General features: G+C 37.1%; 1 long non-coding RNA gene across 1 annotated transcript in view; it reads right to left on the bottom strand.

Annotated features, from left to right (window-relative positions):
* Positions 1-10,848: 10,848 nt before the first annotated feature.
* LOC307010704 overlaps positions 10,849-16,125 on the bottom strand; it is a 75,775-nt gene continuing 70,498 nt past the window's right edge. The window contains exons 2-3 of the long non-coding RNA XR_013800245.1: positions 12,506-12,597; positions 10,849-10,986 (exon numbers count right to left, since the gene is read on the bottom strand). This is a non-coding gene — a long non-coding RNA (uncharacterized lncRNA). The remainder of the gene's footprint in view (positions 10,987-12,505; positions 12,598-16,125) is intronic.

Below are 16,125 nucleotides of genomic sequence, written 5' to 3' on the forward strand. Positions count from 1 at the left end.
TGCGATTACCTCACACACACACTAAAATGCCAGAAACTGTTCTGTCTTTAATGTTAAAACAGAGTCAGACAAAGATGGAGAGACTCAAGAAGAAGTGACAACATGTAGAAGCAACAGGACGTCTCTGAATGGTTAGTTGATGAATTTATGTTGCTGATGTGGAGTTAACTATCTTCAATTAGCATATTCTGTCATGATAATCTATAAATCGCTCGTGTAGGAACTGTTGTGAGATGCACAGAGTGACTTTCTATTGCATGTGAAAAGATGGATGCTAAAGTTTGAGCTGACTCACAAATGTGCTCGACTACAGCAACTCTTCCTCTTCTCAACATGGACTGTGTGTCCCGGGGGCGGGGCTTATGTACATTTTAGGGTTGGTGATGTCACTAACCCGGGAGGAATGTCGTGTAGTTCCTACCAGCCGTTTGTTGTAGTCCTTTTCTTTAAAAGCAAATATCTTCCTTTGCTTTGAACTTTGAGCGTTGTAACTTTGCAGATGTTGTTTATGATCAAACAGCAACATTACACACTAACTACAGTTAGAAAAGTGAAATCATACTCAACCACCCTTTTAAGTTATTATCTAGTTAGTTTTGATTGATTCACTTCTGTTGCAAAGATCATTAGTTATTAACTTAGGGGCCGCTGACACGACACCGTTCTAACAGAAAACCCCCTAATGCGATCCGGCCGCTCATTCACACTAAACAGTTCCTGGTGTCTCGAGAATGCAAACCATGAAATATAGGTTCCAAGGTACAAGCCTTGAAAAATGTAAAATACATAATTGTTTATTGCTTCCTCATAGCCGATAGCCACGTGAACCAGAATAGAACGATTCAGTGGAAGTATGTGGGACTTTTTACTCACTTTTACACAACCCTAAATATGAGCAGTAGAAATTAGGGTTGCCATGTCCACATAACACTCTAAAAAATGCTGGTTTGTGTCAACCCAATTTTGGGTCAAATATGGACAAACCCAGCCGTTAGGTAAAACATTTTAATTACATTTTTAACCCAACGTTTGGGTTTGTCCATATATGACCCAAAATTGGGTTGAAACAACCCAGCATTTTTTAGAGTGTAACAAAACTATCAGTGGCTGATTAAAAATAGCCCATAAGTAGCCAATGACCATCCCAGGACTCAAAATATGCCATCTCCATACTTAAAATACATATTTGACAGTCACTGTTATGAAAACGGCTAGTGATCATAAACACAGGTCAAAGTGGCCCTCCTTCACAAAACTTTACATCTAACAGTTTTATCATTGGTAGAATATAAAATATCTCAATACAAGCATTTTTCACAAGCAGTGGCAAAACTTGGCAAAACTGGAAGTAATTGTGATGCTTGACTTAGATTCTGAAGTATTCAAAGCAAAGTTTAGACGTTTAGAGATTGTTTGCTTTAGATGTAAATGTCCTTGTCACATTTCACTGCCCACGACAAAACCATTCACCAGCTAACAGGAAATCCTCTCCTGACAGGAAGTGACACGGCACATACAGGAAATGCACCCTGTGTACGCTCATTCACTGATTCATAATAGTCAAACACTGAAAACATGGGCGGGCCAATCGCTACAAGCAATTTATATTTTATATTATATTTTATATTTGCATTTGAACATTTTTGATCATGACGAGAAAGAATGAATCTGTGAATAATTTATTTGAACCAACGACTGATTCATTGAACTGGACCGTTTGAAATGAATCAGACCAAATATCTTTTTTTGCTACTGGATTTATGGCTTAAACCTTAGCAAATAAAGCAGCGTTTCCATGCCATGTGATGGAAAGTGGCGCGTAATATCTGTAATAAAAATGGAAGTTGCTGCATTCATGAAGCCCCAGTGGCTCTTTTTTCCTTCTTTATAAATGACTTGCGTCTCAGATTCAGAAGAAACACAATAAACGCTGTCATGTTCTCTTGCGTTCGGATGCTGGTGTTTGTGAACTCAATCGTGAGACGCATCTGGGAGAGAATTAAACCAGATCATTCTGATGACAGACTTTGACACTGGCATTTTAGAACCACCAAACCAACATTTGAGATGCTGTGATGTGATTGGTCCGCTGGTTAGTGCAGTCATCCAATCACATCCTCTGATACCACAAAATGCTCATAAAAATAGGTGGATGGAAATAAGCTAATGTTCCTTAAATTTAAAGGTACAACATGTAAGAATTTTGTAATAAAAATCCAAAAATCACAGTGTGATATATTTCCTGCAGTTTTGTACTTACAATATCCCAAAAGTTCCCAAAGATTTTTAATTTCAGAGAAATTCCAATTTTAAATAATTGGCCGTCCCGGAATCCCTGTTCACTGTCGCCTGTCACTGACGTAATATCCGCGTTATCCCTGGTTTCCGCTCGTAGTACTGCCATAGTAACCATGGCGACAGATGTGGACAACTGCGTAGTGCGTAACGTCTAGCTGCACGCTGTTGTTGTTTTGTTCAAACATTATGGACCATGGAGAGGAGACCTTCGGGAAAAATGAGAACTGAAACGAGGATCAATATCAGCGTGGCGTTTTTGAGACGCCGAGAGCTAGCGTCCGCGACTAACTTCGACTGGACAGAGCTCTTGCATGTACTTTATTAGACAGGTGAGTAAATATACATAAAACTAATCAATGTTATATAGTTCAACGTGATGAAATGTTAGAATATGATCTGTGTGTTATTCTAATGTTGATCTAGCTTACTGCTAGTTTTTATAGCCAACAAACTAACACAGAATAACATTATAACTTTCAACACACTCAAATGCAGTTTAGATAGTGTGATAGTGTAGAGCGAGTGAAACTGCGCTGCGTAACCTCACAAGCTTCATTCATCTAATAAACTGACGTGCGAGTATTAATACAGCACTTGCGGGTAGTTCGGTAGAATTAAATGTCCTTATTCCTTTATATCCGCGGGACAGAGCGGTCGCGTGTGGCGCTGATAACTGTCTCTCATTAGCAATCGCGCCCTGCTTCATCCCACAGTCACGATAAAAACATCAATGTATTCACTCATCCACTAACATTATTAGATCCATCGGCTTGACGACAAGTTCCATAATTCCGCAGGAAAGTTTGCGTCATCAACCCTCGCCTTTGTTATTGTAAGAGGTCAGTGACCCCTAGCGGCGAAAAAAAATTACATATTGTATCTTTAATATCAAAATACAGTAAACATTCAATATATAAATGTCCTATAAAACACACACATTTGGTGACACATTGACACACTTGGCATGCGAAGGAAGCGAGGATGCCAGCAGACAGTTGATAACTGGATAACAGCAGATAACCCTGTCTTTGAGGAGATGCTGTGAATCCAGAGAAGGAATGCACACGTCATGTGACACATGACACATGTTCCACAGAATCAGATGGGAAATGACAGGGGTGCTGAGTTTTGTTTCAACATGCCTCACGTTTACAAAATTGCTCAACACATCGAGTGTGTGTCATTTCTACATGCTTAGAGCATTTCAAATAGCTGGAATAGTTTTGAAGTGTGTAGAGAACACTTACCGCTCATCTCAACGCATAATTAGAGGTTCGTGATTGCATCACTATTGCTCATAACCTCAACTATCAGATTGTGTCATGAAACTCGTCCCGGGACGTTTGTGCGAATGTGCTGGGACTTTACTAAGTTTTCAAGCTTGTGATTTTTATTTGGTGGCTGATAACATGGGCGTAAAAAGTGCCATAGGCTTATATAGAAGTAATAAACACACAGAAACGGTCTGTTGGTCTCTCTTCTGACCCAAACCCTCTGACCTCTGCTGGATAAGGATGCGTTTCCTTATTTCTCCCTGGGACAGGAAAAGGCTGTTGCTGCGGAAACAGTCCCTGCAAAGAGGAAATGATCTCACTGCACCTGTGTGAGGAGGATGAGGACACACACACACACACACACACACACACACACACACACTTCCCACGCAGCTGCAGTGTGCAGTTCGATTTTAACAGGAAGTAAAGGAGACGTCAGGCTTTTTTTCCCAGACCTTTCCTCATTCCCAAAAACTCCTCAAACGTGTTTGCCACAATTAATAATTTATAAAATAAATTATTTTGTAATCATATAAATGTTATTATATTAAGAATCATTGAATAATTGTTATGCACACCAATATAACAATACATAGTATCAAATAACAATATTTACAGATACATTTATTTTTATATATAATAATACGGTATCACTTTACAATTTCCATTTGTTAACATTAGTTAACTAAGTTAACATGAAATTATGGTGTAGGATTTATTGCTCTGTAATTGTTGTGAAATTTACTCGCAATTTCTGTGTAATTACCAGTATTACACATACAGACCAGTCCATTATGTTATTCCAGCGCATGCATGACTCATATGTAATTGGCACATAATGGAGTGATTGGGGCAGCAGATCTTGTGATGTGTTCGACTGGAATACAGGAATGCCAGAAGTTGTGACAGTATTCATGTTTTCAGGAGGTTGTTGAATTTGAATGACACGAAGAGGAATTTACTAAATTGCAATTCAAAGAAATTCAACAGTCACACAAGAAAGGAATTTCATCACCAAAACGATATAGATTACATTTCTTTCTCTCAAATGAATAGACATGCTTCTAAATTCATCAAAGCAGTTAACAGTCATCAAACCAGCTCATGTTTTCCCATTCATAAAAATCAGTCATGCGAAATCAAAATGTGGATCTACTGATTATATATTAATGTTTGGCTTCATTTTGAAGACTTTGGGGTAAATGTTCTTTTAAATGAAATGTGATTGTCATTTTATTTCTTCCAAGTAATTGCGCGGTCATGCTAGGCGATCAAGATGTCAGAAGAGAAATGCAATCTAATATAAAAAAAATATTATTTTGCCTAGTGTTTGTGTGCTATGAATATCAATTTAGTAATAAAAAGTGTGTTGCCTTAGGAGATCGAGTAGTAGACTGCAGAAAAAGTAACGCACTAGTTTTATATCCTGCTGCCATGTCAAGTTATGATAGTGTGTAACAGGTTTGGGAGTGGATCCAGATATTTATTATGACAGGCAAATACATCATTCTCAGGAGGTAGAGGACAACAGAAACACTTTCAGCTTATGGATGAATGCTTCTGACGTTTTCCCCCAGAATTGCACGATGAAACTCGCGATTGCATGTTATAAAGTCAGAACTGCGAGATATAAACTTACAATTCTGGCTTTTTTCTCACAATTGAGTTTACATCTCACAATTGCGACTTCATATCACGCAAATCTGGAAAAAAAAAGTCAGTCTTCCTATAGTGTTCTGTGTTTACGTGGTCTTTGGAACCAAATCTAGAATTTCAACTCTAAATTCTAAGGATTTATGTTCTTAGAAGATACATTCATCAAATTTAAAAAAGTTATTTTATACACATACTGTACCCTTTAACAGGGTGGACATTGGTTATGTGTGGCATTTTTTAGGTCTTAATAGGCCAAGCCTCATATATATATTTTTTTTTTTCTTTCTTTACAAATGGGAGATTGAAACATTATTTTGAAGGAATTATACAGCGGTTGAGTTCATTCATCTCAACACAATCAGGTAACTCTCAGGAATGTGGTTATGAAAAAAATCCTCAGCAATGGCCATAGGCCTTTCATTATTATAATACATGTCTTTAATAACTGCAGCACAGAGCTGGATACTGGCCTCATTCCAACCCACTATTACTATGATGATCATATTCCTCATGTTTCAGGTCCTGGACTATGGCATGTAGTTTCAGAGTATTGTTACAGAATCACCTGCAGAAATGCAATGAATATATGCATAGTATATATACATATACATAGAATATATACATATACAGTAGAATATATATAAAAAATTTTTTTAGATCAAGGTCAAATACCAATACTGTTATTAATGGAATAATTAACTTCTGGCAATACAATGGTTTATTGAAAGTAATTTTTATAGTCCCCCTGTGGTGAAAATCAAGCTTTTAATGTTGTTTAAATGTCTATGTGGTGTTTTTAATATGCTTTACGACAAACCCTGTGCAAATTCATAAGTCGACATCATTGCTGAGTATTTTCTCTTTAAAACTGCAGTGAACCAAAGACAGTCTCAAAAACACGGTTTGAAATGGCTGGTGTTTCTGACGTCAAACTACCTTGTAACCAATCAGATCAACGTGTGATCGTCAACGAGTGGGTCTCTGAGCTGAGTGAGATAGGTGGAGGCTGGGCTCATTTGCATATTCATAGTACCACGTATACTAAATGAGGCAAGGGTGTCGAGTTACATTCAAGATATTTTAAGGCATGAAGACATTTTTTTTCCAAGGAAAGAAACATATTCCGACGAATACAATTGGAGTTATTAAAAAACGTCCTAGCTCTTCCAAGCTTTATAATGGGAGTGAAAGGGTGTATGTCTTTGGAAATCCATCAAAGCGCATCTATTCATAATAAAAGTGCTCCACGCGGCCCAGGGAGGTTAATAAAGGCCTTCTGTAGTGAAGCGATGCGTTCGTGTAAGAAAAATATCCAAATTTAAAACTTTATGGACTAATAAAATAGCTTCCGGCAGACGGCCGTCTGCATGGATTTATGCTAAAAGAGTAAAGGTCCTTGCACAGAGTCCGAAATTCGCGTCCAAAATTTCCGCACGTTAACAAATAAATCACGTTTGCACACTGCCTCCGAAACTTTCGTCCAACTTTTCATTTATGAAAGATATATTTATTATAATGAATACCTTTATAATGCATCATTCATTAGGAGTTTAAGCAAAGAGTTACCGAAAATTTTACTTTTACTTTTTAAAACAATTAAATAAGTCATTATCACAGAGAGTACCATCACAGAGAGCCACAAAATCACTCTCCAAAAACATTCTCATTCACGATTCCATGCTGGTGGAATGATCTCCTTACCCTCGTCCGGAATGCAGAATCCCTAACTACCGGTACATTCAAAAGACAACTGAAAACTCATCTCTTCCGTGAGCACTTGACATAAAAAATAAAAATAAAAAAACTTTTCCTTTAATCCTCTCTTGTTTTGCTTATGCTACTCAGGGGTGCGTTTCCCGTACAACTATATAGCTCACTGCTTAACTACCATAGTACGATGCATCGTTGGAGAAATCAACTAGCTAGTCACGAGTGTTTCCCGAAACCGAATGTCGTAAAGTATCGTTTAACTACGTTGGTTTATGACGTCTCGCACGTGGTGGACTAATAACTTATTTTAATTAATCTGTTTGAGATCGAATTAATGCTAGATTTCGTCATATAAGTTACAGACATGGCATCTGAAGACCATTTCAAATTTTTCTCAGTTACTTTGCTTTATTACCAGACTCAATATTTGGCTCGTTCTTACATAGTTGAGCACGTTGGCACATGTGCAGTCTTCAAAAACGGTGCTTTAAATCTCTTGACAAACTAGAAGACGTAAATTACATTTGTATGTATTCTAAATAAAAAATACGGGTTGTACTGAATGTCAGCTTGCTTATTTTGCTAAAGATAAGGATTTATTCAGTCTACATCTCATGTAAACTAGAAACTATGCTTCTAACCAGCTCGAGAACTGTCGTTCCAACCACACAAGTTTGCGATGCTGTTTGCGAACGTTCGTTGGAACGATGGTTTCGGGAAACACCAAATCGTTGAACTATGCTGATAACGGCGGAACTTGTGATCATAGTTGGCTAACGATGCTTTCGGGAAACGATGCCTGAACTTTGTATTTTGAGCACTTCTTGCGTTATTTTTGCGCAATAAGTGCGTTACTCTTCGCGATGACTCGCTTGCTGTAGTCCTCAGTTGTAGCCCTTTGTATAAAAGCGTCTGCTAAATACCAAATGTAAAATGTAAGTCATTGTTTAGTTGTTAGTTCAAAATCTAACGGAAAATATTACCTTATTGGAAAAATACATGCCATAGAGGACTAATAAAGCAATCAAAAAAAGAAAGGTTTTTGTGTTCTTTGATTTTGCGTGTGTGCGTCTTTTTGAGGCAGATGAAAGATTTATTTTATCATCATTATACATACATGAGTTCAACATAAACTCAACCTAACAATACATTTCTTCCCCCAACATTTCTGACAGGGTTTTGGCGAGTTTCTGCATCCCAGAAACATTTGTCTTAGAATGGCTGAAGATGTTATCAGACTTTAATTCAACACTTGGCCCTAAATACTTCATTTTATGAAACGATTCAGACCAATTCATCTGATATTTTCACTCTGTGTTCATAAGAGCCCAACAGCTGTGAACTTATTCCTCATGAAAAAGGGTAAGTCTTGTTTATGCAATGATAAGGAACTTGACAGATGAGTGAAATACTCATTACTACATGCTTAAGAATGTCTCACACACATACTGAATGTGTACTTTCTGTTTAAAACCTCATGTTGAACGATTCAAGCCTAAGAAAACACAAGCTGTGTTCCTGAGCACGACATGTTGCCTTAGCAAAGGTAATCCCACAATGCATTGTGCCAACCACATATTGATGGCCAATGTTGTCAGGAAAAATGTTGTCTGAAAATTAAATGAAAATATTATGAAATAGACGAACATGTGCCTAAATGGGACTACAGAGGTTGTTGGGGACATTTAACATCATTGTGCTGAACAGGAAAACTTATCAGTAACACATATCTACTAACTTCATGTCAACTAGTAGTCATTAGATTATTAATAGACTGTCTGGTTAATATCTACCAACACTTTATTTTGATGCTCTCCAAAAGACAATTTGCAAGTTCATGTTTATTCTACTAACCCGAACCCTAACAGTCTACTAACTAATACTCAAATTTGAGTTAGTTGACATGTAGTTGCAAATTGATGAGAGTTATCTAACATGTATTTGCAAAGTTACTTGTAGTTAAATAAAATGTCTAAAGTGGACTATTGAAATAAAGTCATATCGAAATATAAATCATATCGAAATTTGATTGTGGACTATCAGAAATCAGTCAAAAGTCATGAAAATAAACTCATACTATAACAGCCTTGCCATGTTTATACATGTTTAAACTATTCTAACTCCAACTTTACTATTTGTAGATTTTAATAAATATGTTTGAAAGAGTTGAAAGTGATGGAGTCGCTGACCCTGAATGTAGTTGTGTAGCCTCACATTAGCTTTTTACTTCTGCCAATTGTAAAGGCTTCAAAATTCATAACAGTTGTGTTTATTTGTGAAAATTATCTTGATGAATAAAATGTGTAGGAATCATAAGCCAAAAGCTTATGGAAAAATCCCTTTGGCTTTTTGTTGAGGGAACCAGGATGATGTTAACTCCCGATGGCCTATTTGTGTTGCGGCCTATGTGAAGTGTTCTAAAACACTCACTCGGGAACCCGTAAAGTTCCATTTTTAACAGCATTCTGCCTTCAAAGTTCCAAAATTAGGTTTCAGAACTGTTAACTACCCATATCTGTAAATGATATAAACCACAGAATAAAAATAACAAAGGTGATTGTGACTTTTTATCCCACAATTCTAAAAACAATTCTCGCAATTGTGAATTTACATCCCGCAATTCTCCATTTTTTTCTCAGATTTAAGTGATATAAACTCGCAATTGCGAGAAAAAGTCAGAATTGTGAGTTATAAAGTCAGAATTGTGAGTTATAAAGTCAGAATTGCAAGATAAAAACTCGCAACTGAGAGAAAAAAGTTTGAATTGCGAGAAAAAAAGTCAGAATGGGGATATATAAACTTGCAATTGTGAGAAAAAAGTTAGAATTGTCAGATAGAACGTTGCAATTATCTTTAATATTTTTTTATTCCATGGTGCAAACAAGCTTCCATAATAATTTCATCACTAATGTGTTTGTGTAATTTTTAAAAGCAGTCAGCATAGAGAATGTTTGAAATATATGCAGTTAAAGGAACTGTTTATTAACTCGCCTTTACATCCTTAAAACCCTCATGCTGTGAATTTTTTTCTGTGGAACACAAAAGGAGACATTTTATACATTCTTCTCACGTTTAAACAGTGACCGTTCACACTTTCAGTTGCTGTCAAACAAGGACCAAAAACTCCATGAAAGATCCATAAAAGTAGTTCCCGGAGCCTGACAGGACGCGGTCACTATGAAGTGTTGTTGCATGTAAAAGTGGAGCATGTACATATGTAAGATCTGTCATAACAACACAGAGATATTTTCCACTACAGTTCACTTCCAGACCCTAGATGGACGCAGAGAGAAAGATAGTGGCCTTCCAACGTTCCTCCGCTGATTTATTTTCACTTTTACTCAAGCTGCACGTCAGAAGTCGACAAAGACTCATGGCTGTTTGGGAAAGACATCAATGCCGGTTTCTCTTGCGTTCACAATAATGCAAATATCTCAGGTGTGGTTCGCCAAGTTTTAATGGTGACATTATTAATGGTGAAAATTACAGTACTAATATTTACGTCTTCATTTTAAACCATCAAGCTTTTTTTTTGGCAAGCTGCACGCATGTATAGGTTGAATGCATGGATTTGTGCAATATGGACTAAACGTTATAACAGAGCAGCTGCCACCACACAGGCTCACGAAGGAGATATTCTACTGTTTTTGAGAGTGTAAAATGAGTTTTGAACTGTCGATGACTCTCGGGCTCTGGATATTGATATAGTGACTGGAGACGTGCGGTGTGTTTACACTGAAAAGAGTGAAGGGCTGGTCAGGCTGAAAGGTTTCTTGCAGACTCCCTGACCGTGACGTCACAGACGACTGTTGACTGCATTCCAGCTGTGCGGTGCTCTCTCTCTCTCTCTCTCTCTCTCTCTCTCTCTCTCGCTGGCAGCTGTGAGATCTGGCAGCGTGCCGCCTCGCAGACACACACTCTGAGACACACACTCTGGGTGGAACAGATGCAGAGAAGAAGTAGAAGAAAACAGGAAAGAGAGGCAGAGCGGTCGATAGAGAGGTGTAAAACAAACGGCTCTGTTTGCCTAATGCCGTTCATTCTTTTTCTGTGGCACACAAAAGGAGATATTTTGAAGAATATACATATAATCGTTTATTTTAATTTTTATATTTATACTGTGACAGTTCATTCACTTGTTCTTCATCAGGGAGAATTTTTATTTTATTTTAATACTTTATCATTTGTATTTATTTGTTATAAAAGCCACATAAGAAAAGAATGCGTTGGTAAATCATGCATTTGAGATAAAAATTAGTCATTAGTCAGATTTAAGGTCAAAATTATGACATAAAAGTCTTATTTATGGAATGAAAATGTGAAATCATGACATACTAGACATTTAAAATCATGACAAAGCATTTTAACTGATATAAAACGTCAGAATTATGAGATAAAAAGTTGCAATCAAGACATGAGAAATTATAATTTGTCATAATTATTAGACAAAAACTCATAATTATGACAAAGTCTTTTATTTGTGAAATAAACATGCTAATTTATAATTGAGATGGAACATTTTCAAAGATTTTTCAAAGATTTAAAAGTCAAAATTATGAAAAAAAAAAAAAAAGTCAAAATAATGGCAATCACCAGTTGAAAGTCATAATTATGACATTATAATTTTGACAGAAAGTCATATTTGTGACATAAAACGTTTAAAAAAAAGTATGACAAGACATAAAAAGCCGCTCGCAGAACATGTGACCCAGAGTGAAACCTGATCGCTGAACACCATATTTTCTGCCTTTTTTTTCTGTTGGCCAAAAAACGGCCGATAATATTTGGCGGCCGAAGTTTCGGTGCGTGCATCCCTAATGTTTTTATTTTATAATTTCGACTTTTAAGACATATTTTAGATTTTCCAAAGCATGTGTCAGAAATGGCCTTCCATAGTTTGTAATATATCATAAGGAGGACCCATAAATGCCTTCTTTGTGAAGCGCGTGACTATTTTTGGTGCCTTTTTCCTGCCTTCCAGACTGACCGTAACATGAACAACTGTAATTATATAGTGTGCTGTGAAGACGGCGTTACTTAAAGAATATGTGCTTTCAGTGAACGAGTCAGTGTTTTCTGTCTGAACGAGTGTGAATGAACTGAACAACTGTCTTTATGAACAAACTGAGCGGACAGGGCGTGTAGTTCATGAACGAGGAGGAAATAACACAATAGATCCTCTATGAAGCTGTCTTCCTCAGGAGATCTCTCCTTCTTCATGCGCTGAGTGACTCCAGCATCAGGAGAGGAGGATGTGGGCTACATCGAGGTGTATTGACTGTGGATGTGTGTAGTATCCCACTGGAAGGTTCGGATGACCACTTACTGTCCGACTGTAGGCGGTTCAAGCTGATGCATTGTGGGATACAGGACCAATACTACCCACATGGGGTCCATCCAGTTGACATGGAAGTAGAAAAGAGAGGACCCTAGAGGTTCATATGTGTGTGTGAACTTTATTTATGGCTAAAGGAGGCTGTAGAACTGCAGAGATTATCTTGTATCTCATGATGAATCTCGTATTGATCTGCAGGAAGAATAATGGCTCCATTAATCCTGATACTCACCCAGTGCTGTGGTGTGAAGGATGAGGAATAAACACTGACTCTTTCCTTTTCTCGCTTTCTTTTTGATTGCGTTGCTGGAGGCCACAGAGTCACTGTAAAGAGAAATGGATTTAGTGACAGCCGTAATGTATAAACTTTTCTTGGCAGATCGACCGTGAGTGGCGAGATTGATGACAAGTGATGTGTGCTTCTGTAAAGTCATTTGAATTGCTTAATTACTAAATATATAAATTTTTGAGTATAAACATACATGTTATATTATACAAACATTGAAATGTTGAAAGAAATTAGTACTTTTATTAATCAGAGATGCATTAAATTGGTCAACACTGCCTGAAGGGATTTTTAACGTTACGAAATATTTACTTTGCAAATGCTGTTCTTTGAGACTTTTTACTCATCCAAAAATCCTGGAAAAAAAACGTAACACAATTTCCACAAAAAAATTATTGAGTAGTAAATCAGCATATCAGAATGACTTCTGACGGATCATGTGACACTGAAGACTGGAGTAATGATGCTGAAAATTCAGCTTTGATCACAGGAATAAATTATATTTTAAAATATACTTAAATAGAAAACATATATTTTAAATTGTAATAATATTTCACAATATTACTGTTTTAACTGTATTTTTGCACAGACCCAAACTTTTGAACAGTAGTGTATAAATAATTTTGTATATAATTATAGCCTATATATTTTTGAATATTTTGTAAAAAAAAAAATGTATTATCATATATATCATATAATGTAAAATATATTACATTATATATGTTATAAATATTCATTGAATATAAATAAATATGCTATATAGTAATATAATCATGTAAAATAATATATACAGTATATAAGTCTGCATTTCACGTAAACTCAAAACACACTGGGTCTCATTCATGAAACACGAGCAGAACGAATTTTTGTGTAAATCGTGTGTAAAGTGGTTCTGGCGTAAATTTTCGGATTCATTAAAATGTTCGTATTTTCCAAATGTTAGTTGGTACGAAAGAAATCTACACCTGCTGCCAACCACGCGTAAATACTGCGTTTAACATCCGAACGTTTTGCTCATTAATAAGGCTGCATTTTAATTCGGGTACATATTTACATATTTACAAAACACAGCATTTTGAAAAAATATTATTATATATAGTAATTACATATGTTTTTTCTTTTTACTTTTATTATGAGAGCCAGTAATAGCATCTGCAAACGGTACACTTTAATAAAATAATTAATTGCTTTCAATAGTCCCCTTCTGGGACTGTTCGATTAACAGATGAAACTCCAGTAACTGCGTCTGTAATATCTGCCAAGCTTCCTTTTTTTAGGACCTGATACGCCACTTTGAAAATAAAATGTGGCGTTTTGAATGTACTTCTGATAATAAAATATTATCTGATAATGAGAAATTTTTCTTTTTCATTCGCTTTTGAGAAGACATGTTGAAATCCTTCGTTTGGTGTCATAATATGATGCCCATATATAGTTGTCAGTCGGATTTAATGGGCGAGATTTATGGTAATTGAGAATGAGCGTGCACGCGCGTCCTATTTACGACTGATTGGAATTCATAACACACACACACACGTTTCACTATCACATCTGACGTTTACGAAGTATTTGTGAATCAGGAGAAGAGTTTTCGGGAAGGTCTCTTTACGCGCAAATCACTCACATATTTACTCGTATATTTACGAATGTTTCATGAATGAGGCCCATTATCTTTATTTACTCTAGATGTTCAGACAGCAGTGTGTGTGTGTGTGTGTGTGTGTGCGTGTGTGTGTGTCTCTCTGGACATTAGAGCAGCTGTAAGTGTGTGTGTGTTGCACCAGGAGGAGGCAGATGGTCCAATACACACATTACTCTGGTACTCGCTCACTCCGGGAACACGGGTAATGACATCAGGTACACGGTCTGCTCACACAGCCAACTACATTCATGGTCAAAATAAGCATGGTTTGATTGATCGGATGACAAAATGTTTGGGTCACCTGTATTAAAGGGGTGGTATAATGCCCTTTTCACAAGATGTAAAATAAATATCTGATGTCCCCAGAGTGTGTATGTGAAGTATTAGCTCATAATATCTCACAGATATTTTTATATAGCATGTTAAAATCATCACTTTTTGAGGGTGAGCAAAACGCACCGTTTTTGTGTCTGTCCCTTTAAATGCAAATGAGCTGCTGCTCCCCGCACAGGGGGCGGAGCTTCAAGAGATCGTGTCCTTTTACCTCACACACATGCATTGAAAATTCCAAAAACTGTTCTGCCATTAATGTTCAAACCGGAGTCAGACAAAGATGGAGAGACTCAAGAAGAAGTGACAACATGTAGAACCAACAGGACATTTCTGAATGGTTAGTTGATGAATTTATGTAGGTTATGTGTAGTTATCTTCTAGTCATTGATTAGCGTATTCTGTCTTGATAAACTATAAATCACGTTCCGGGGGCGGGGTTTATGTAAATTTTAGGGTTTGGGATGTCACTAACCCGGGAGGAATGTCGTGTAGTTCCTACCAGCCGTTTGTTGTAGTCCTTTTCTTTATCAGCAAATATTCCTTTGCTTTGAACTTTGAGCATTGTAACTTTGCAGATGTTGTTTATGATCAAACAGCAACATTACACACTAACTACAGTTAGAAAAGTGAAATCATAATCAATCACCCCTTTAAATGCTGTCCATTTGTGCAAAGTTCACTGGAAGTGGATGTTAGACGTAAACCAGTGCTTTTTATCACACCATAGCGAAGTCTAAATGTTCAGGAAGGAATAACAGGGATTGTTGCATTCTCAGGCTGCATGAAATAATGGCCAAATAATGCTGTCAGTGGTCAAACTAGTTTCCATGCGGTGAGGCACTGGGATCGCCTCATCAAGAATCTCCACACACACACACACACACACACACACACACACACACACACACACACACACACACACACACACACACACACACACACACACACACACACACACACACACACACACACACACACACACACACAGCTGTGTATTGAGTGATTTAAGTGCGGAGGGATTTGAGTAGCGTCGGGGGAAGTGGAAGGAATCATGAAGTCTGAAGACAAACATGAGAAGAGCATCACAGACGACAACCACTGTGTTACTGTACTCACTGCACACTGCACAGTGACAGTACACACTACATAGCCTTGTGAGAAAGAAGCACACGTTAGCATCATTTTAAAATAAAGAATATACTGCCAACTGAATGTAATGTTTACACTTCATTGAAGTGACCCACTTATGCAGGACTTAATCTTTATATGTAATTCAACCCCTCATATTGGCACCGTAGTTACATCGTGTACTAAGACAGAAAATCGCAACTTTTCATTTTCTATCGGTCTTAGTATACGATGTAACTACAGAAGAGTCAAGTTTTAAATAGGAAACATATCTAAACTCTTTGGTCATTTTTTTGAGAGAGATGCTAACGGTCTAATCAGATTCAATGATCTTTGCCAAAGTCCTTTTAGGCAAGTCGTGCCACTCGGCCGCCATCTTGGCAACGCCTCCGGGCAGCTATTTCGGACTAACAAGACCAGGCTCCTATCTACATGAATGGGCAGAGAGTCAGAACTGCACTTT

This window comes from Phoxinus phoxinus (genome assembly GCF_949152265.1).
Source record: "Phoxinus phoxinus genome assembly, chromosome: 14".
Classification (NCBI taxonomy): domain Eukaryota; kingdom Metazoa; phylum Chordata; class Actinopteri; order Cypriniformes; family Leuciscidae; genus Phoxinus; species Phoxinus phoxinus.